Consider the following 7,133-nt stretch of genomic DNA (forward strand, 5'->3'; position numbering starts at 1 on the left):
CACTTCTCACAAAATATGGAACCTTGAGACTCAGACCTTTCCGATGACATGTGTTAGACAAGGTTAGACAAGGTTCTGATTATAAAGTAGTTAAAATACATTTTGTAATATGAAACCTGACACTGTAATTTGGAGTGCAGTTTACATGGTAATGTAACGTCCAATTTCAAAATGGTTTTCACAGGATGAATTTTGAGTACGTATAAGCTTTCAAATGATAGCTACCTAATTAATGATGATTACTAAAATATGAGGTATGAAAAAAGGCGACAAATAAAAAGAGCGCCAAGCGTCCAGCCAGCAATTAAGGGGTTAAATAGCCTTAAACAGATGAATGGCAAGGTCATATTATGACAACATGCCCCCAAAAGCATGTGCTCTAAATAAGCTGTATGATTTCTCCTGAGCAATAAAAGTTTTTTTTTTTTTTTTTGGTTGTGAGGTATATTAACACACACACACACAAAAACTGAAGAATTAAAAAAAAATATATTCCTTGGATTAAAAAATTAGGCCCAGTCTTCCTATGTAAGGGATATTGTTCAAAAAAGCTACTAAAGAATATAAACCAATATTAGATTCATGCCTGACATTAAGTAAACCACATTACATTGAAAGGCTTTCACATTTTTCTTTAACACCAGTTAACCTAAAAAGATATCTGTATATAGAACAGTGTGTCCTTACTTGTATTGAGACCCAAATAAATGGTGCATGAGAATTGGATTGATTTCTAAATGCACGCATCAGCTCTAAGTGCTTTTTGTCATGCGTGTGCGGGCCACACAAGAATCAGTTGACTGAAAGAAGTGTGCAACAGCTTCTACATTTAATGAAGGATGTTTTCAGTGCTTATTTTGTTGACCATGTCTTTTATACCACGAATTAACTTTTCATATGAGCTTCAAGATACAATTCACACTCTGAGGGAGGAGAATGCGAACCTACATCACAGACTGAAAAACCTCACGCAGACACTGAGAGAGCTGAGGAAACTGCTTCTGGATCACTCGCATGGTGAGAATAATGTCCAAATGTTCATGTCTTGAGCGACGTTTGATAATAAATATGAAAGCATGAGTAGGTGTTTGTATGCAATTTTCTATTTTTGTTTAAAGACTTTTTTTTCTGCACTTTATTAAAAGAGTTTATGTCCACACAGCATCTACTGTGGATCATGATAGTGACCAGATACATGCATGGAATGAATGGATTAAGAATGGTAAGATGCACCTCTTCGGCACTATTAATCTGCCATGTGTGATGAATTGTATTTGCTGCTGTCAATGACATATGTGTAGTGAATCAGTGCAGTATAGTTATAATGTGCATTCCAAAAGAAATATATTTGAAATATATTTTCAGTATATATTTTGGAATATATGCAAATATTTGAAATTGGCCCAATAAATATATTTCACACTTAACATCATATATTTTTGTTATATTTCAGAATATATTTCAATGTATTTTTTTCTGTATGGGTCCCCAAAAGTGTCAAAATATATGTGGCATATATTCCAAATACATTGAAATATATTATGAAATATAACAAAAATATATGATGTTAAGTGTGAAATATATTTATTGGGCCAATTTCAGATATTTGCATATATTCCAAAATATATACTGAAAATATATTTCAAATATATTTCTTTTGTGTATGGGTTGTTAACATGAATATGGGCTTACAAACAAGTAACTTAGCAGTGTTTGGCTCCACTCATTTTTATTTATTTTTTATTTATTACTCATTTCAAAAGTAATATGATTACTTTACTTATTACTTCCTGGCAACAGTAATTCGTTACACTAGTTATATTACTTTTCCATTAGTAAAACGCATTACTGCCCAACACTTGAGTCCATGCTATGTTATAGTCTGTAAATGTTGTGGCCTTTAAATGATACAATCTGAGATATTGAATTATGTTTTTCAGGTCTCAGCGCAGAGACTCATCTCATGTTAGAACAAGCTTTCTGTTTGCCTCATCTTCATGCCAGTGCTAATTTATATTTCCCACTGGAAATTCTTCTGGTTCTGTCAGGTCTCATTTGGATTTGGATTCTTCTCATGTAGATATGGATAAAATATTCAAATACATCAGGAAAGCTAATTCAAATGTGTAAATATTAATGTTTATAGTAAGATTTCATTTGTTAACATTAGTTAACTAAATAACACGAATAAAACAACACTTTCATACATCTGAAAAAAGTTGTATTTCTTAACAATTATTAATGCACTGTGAGCAAGAACAAATTTGTTTTATTAATGTTATATGTTAACGAATGCGTTACCTACTTTAACTTACCTAATGTTAACTTACTTTAATATCAACATTTTACATTTGGCCGATTTAGGTCACAGAACTTTGAGAAAGAATCAATAGCTTACTTGATTATTATACTCATGAAGCTTGGTTATAAAATCATGTATGACAGGGGTGAATAAATGAGATTCACTTGTGAGAGACCTGCACACACAAACACTTTATCCCCGGTTTCACAGACCAGTCCCAGACTAAAATGCACGTTTGAGCTGTTTTTAATATGTGTCAAGTTGTGCAAAATGTGCAAAACTTGGAAAATGTGCAAGTTTCTTTCAGTTAAAATATGTCAGTGCCATTGTTTTGTCTCAAGATCAAGATTGTTTTGTCTCAACACCAGTAATGCTTTTTTTAAGGCACGTTTATAAAAACTACTTAAATGCCCTAACTGAACTAAAGCCTAATCCTGGTTTAATCTAAGCCCTGTCTGTGAAACCAGGCCTGTATTGAGCTGAGTGTGTCAGGAATCCAGACACAGCCCACAGCGTTACACTGTGAACAATGACCAGGGATGGGCAGTATTTCAGATACATGTATTTAAAATACGTATTTGAAATACAAAATACTATTTTGTATTTTAAAGCCTTTGGAAAAAATCTAATGTAATTTGCATTTGAATACATTTAAGATGAGTATTTTTGTATTTTCAAAATACATAAAATACTTTTTGCCAGTCAACCTCTTTATCAGGGTATTGATTTTGTGCATCAACTAGTTCAGACATTCACTAGCTCAGCATTGCATCAGCGATTTTTTTTTTTTATAAGGTGAGAATGTCATGATCAATTCTACTTGTTGATTAAAGTTAAACTAGTGCATTATTCACTTCAGTTAACATGAAAGAATAAAAGAGCACAGACAAGTGGGAAAATAGCGTTAGCCAATCAGTCTTGGCCGGTTGTTGATTTTTATCAACTAGCTTGTGAAATGTGTTTAAAGCATTACTGCATGTTAGGGCTGGGTGATATGACACTACATACCATAGTGATGATATAAAATGCAAATTTATCCGTGCAGCTTTTAGTGGGCAGGAATTATTGGAACGTTGGAGTGGAAAACAAACACTGATGAATGATACACCACAAAAATCTTCAGCTTTTAGTTTTATTGTACATAAAAAATAATAATAAAAAAGGGGTAAATAGTGTCAAATGAATCTAAATTAATTCTAATTTGAAATTTTAGATACACTTTCTAAATGTATAGAAACTTACTTAAAAGCATTGGACTACCTGCAGCAAAAAAAAAAATAAAAAAAAATAATAATAATCAGAAATTCAGTTTATGCTGTGGAATCAAAACTGATATTGAGAATTGTGAAACCATGATATTGTTACTGTGAAGTAAAATTGAGATTTTGGTCATACCGCCCATCCATATTCTTTGATAGCAGAAAAGGTTCCCACAGTTTTACATACAGTATGAATTTTTTAATAGTGTTCACCACAAGTAATAGACTACATTGTAACCAGAAATAAGTATATAAATGGCTGCTATTTTGCATAAGTTTATTTGTAATTGCCAGAAAGAAAGAAAGAAAGAAAGAAAGAAAGAAAGAAAGAAAGAAAGAAAGAAAGAAAGAAAGAAAGAAAGAAAGAAAGAAAGAAAGAAAGAAAGAAAGAAAGAAAGGGCAGAGGTGTGGTTAGGAATGAAAAGTCAGTAGGCCTATGTAGTTTCTTCATTCACTGTGACCTATACCTGCACTGGATGGCCAATTTCACATGTATTTTGTGTATTTTCAAATATACACAATTTGTTGTATTTAAATACATTTTTTCACACAGTATTTTTTATTTGTATTTAAATACATTTTTTTCCACACAGTATTTTGTATTTGTATTTTAAATACATTTCCATGTATTTATGCCCATCTCTGACAATGACTAAATATAACACTTGTTTATGTGATGAATTTGCTGTCTTGTCATCTTTATTATCTTATTTGTCAGACATATGCCTATATGTGGATTAAAGATCATCCATGACAAGTCCTTCTGATTGAAAATGTAAATAAAGAATGAAACCGCAGCTTGTGGTCCTGCCAAAGATGTTTTCTCTGTTGATTCTGTTTCTGTTCTGCACATGAAGAGATAGCTTCTCGCTGATAATTACTGTAGCAACATGAAATGATTTAGAGCAGACTTTGTGTGTTTGATGTTCCACACTGCAAATATCACAGTAGCCAACAGAATTGGCCTTTGTTCAGTTAATTAAAATCACCCTCTTGCATAGATTAGAAATCAGGCTATTTGTACTTTAATTTACATCTGATTGTGCCGAATTGATAAAAGAAATGAAGTTGATTTACATTTGCAAAGACCGAAACCCATGGTAGTTGATAACTTTCTATATTTCTAAAATGCCATATTGTAAAATCAATATGTTTGTTTCTGCTACTGACTGTTTACATTAAAACTTAAGATCAGATTAACAGATTAATTCATTGCAGTTGAACATGTAAATATTAATCAATGTAAATTAAAAGTAAATGTTATGGTTTATAGTTATACTGAAAACATTTAGTACTTAAGCCCTAAAATTTTGTTTTTTCTGCTTTCTGTGATTTTTTAACCAGCTCTAATATCAAGTGTAAAAGTATGTTTGAATAAGCAAACTTTGAAGCATATCAGAAATATATCTCCCCCCCCCCCCCCCAAGAAAAAAGAAAGAAAAAAAGAATAGGCTATATATATAATTTTACACAAATATAAAACATATATGTGTATGTAACAAATCACTATTTTTTAGTTATTGGTATTTAAAGCAATATATATTTTACGGCTTTAAATATAGCCTATGGTACAATATAATTAATCATGCCACATGCAACCAAACACACATACAGGTGTGAAATGATTTATGCCAATGTGTACAACAAACGCTATTAGACTTGTGGACACCTTTTATGAATAACCATTATGAGGGAATTGAAACACAATTGTTCTCATTTTTCTCAAACTGCATGTTTTAGTTTTATATTTGTGGCCTCATTCATTTTGCACAGTGTCTGAACACATGCAGAGTGGTGCTTAGTCCTCTCGTATTGTTCCTGGCTGTGGAGGGGTGGTGCTCTGCTCTCCAGGTTACGTGACACAGCCCATCTGTGTGTATGTGTGTCTGCTGCTGCTCCATCATTAGATCAAGCCTGTTGCATTGATGAACCAGAAGACACACATTGGCAAGCATTCACTGACAGAGATGCTGCACTGAGGCACTGAGGAACACTTCTGCTCTGCATGGGTAAGTACAGTATTTTTGCAATTGTTAAAGGCAAGGCAATTTATTTATTAAGCACAATTAAAAACAACATTTAGTTGACCAATGCACTGTACAGTTCTTAAACATATATGCAAAAAGCAAAGTATGCACCAATATACAACACAGACGTCTGTCTACTCAACATAAAATGACAGAATTCCAACATATCCCTAAATAGGGTTCGACAGTTGAAATAATTATATAGGCCCATTTTTGAAATTTCTTTTTAATTTTGTACAATGCTGTGTACAAGCATCAATAGACTAGTTTTCAATGACTCAATACATATGAAGCCTCCTCTTGGTACTGTAAATGTAATAATTTTTCATGTGGATGTACAAATATTGACATGCAAATTCATTATACAGTCAACAGAATTTTTGACAGTATATACAACTATAATAACTGTTTACAGCTATGAAAATGATATTTTTTGTTTAGTTTCAATATCAATGAAAACTGTTAAAATGTTGAAACATTGTGTTCTTTGAAAAATGTACAAGACCCTTGGTGAAAGAGATTTAGCATTTGCTGTCTACCTGGAAAATAAATGGATTCATAAGTGTCAAGCAGTCAGTGCAAAGTCAGATGCAATAGATTGAGTTAATGGATTATGTGATTTAATCCATTCATTTCCAGTAACCTTTTCAAATAAGTAACAAGCAAGTTATTTTGTTGACTGACTCCTTTCCTGTCCAAAATTTGAGAGTAATCGGGAGTAAGGTGCAGAGCTGTTGTGTGCACTGTGTAAACATGATGGTTTTTGTAGTTCTAGATTTAGATTTAATGACTTCTGCAGTCTCAAAATTATTCAACCCCATTGTATAGAATCCTTCACAACAGCACAAATCTCAAGCACACCTGATGCAACTAATCAAGGGCTTCATTAGTTGCACCAGGTGTGCTTGAGCTAGAACACGTGAAATATCTGAACTGGCTAGGTTTGTTGAGTGCCATGTTTGACTGCATGTTAGAAATATGGCAAAAGAATTGTCCAAAAAGTTAAGAGAAGATATCATCGCCCTTCACAAACAAGGAACAGGATATAAAAAGATAAATGTTGACACAGTTGGAAGCAAAGTTCACAAGTTCAAAGTTAAAGGAACAGTGGTTACACTACCTGGACAGGGCAGAAAAGTTATAAACGGCTGCAACCAGATTCCTGAAAAGGCAGGGTCAGAAAAACCCTAGAGTGACTGCAAAAGACCTGCAGCAAGACTTGGTGGCAACAGGCACTGAGGTTTCAGCTGCACAGTAAAGACGTACACCAATACTGACCCAAAAGCACAAGAAAAGTCAGCTCCAATTTGCTCAAAATCATATAAATAAGCCAAAGAAGTTTTGGGATTATGTTCTGTGTAGCGATGAAACAAAACTGGAACTTTTCGGCCCTATGGATCAGTGGTATGTCTGGAGGAGGAAGAATGAAGCATATGCTGAAAAGAACACTCTGTCTTAAGCATGGTGGAGCCTGGTGATGATCTGGGGCTGCTTTGCATTCTCTGGCACTGGAAACCTGCAGCATGTGGAAGGCAAGATGGATTC

The 7,133-nt window shown here is 33.4% G+C and overlaps 1 long non-coding RNA gene across 1 annotated transcript; it reads left to right on the forward strand.

Annotated features, from left to right (window-relative positions):
- Positions 1 to 768: 768 nt before the first annotated feature.
- Positions 769 to 3,855, forward strand: LOC311083812. The gene is made up of 3 exons (XR_014606359.1): positions 769 to 1,017; positions 1,163 to 1,222; positions 1,941 to 3,855. It is a non-coding gene; the product is annotated as an uncharacterized lncRNA (long non-coding RNA).
- The last annotated feature ends 3,278 nt before the right edge of the window (positions 3,856 to 7,133 follow it).

This window comes from Abramis brama, assembly GCF_963993115.1.
Source record: "Abramis brama genome assembly, chromosome: 5".
NCBI classification, from domain to species: Eukaryota; Metazoa; Chordata; class Actinopteri; order Cypriniformes; family Leuciscidae; genus Abramis; species Abramis brama.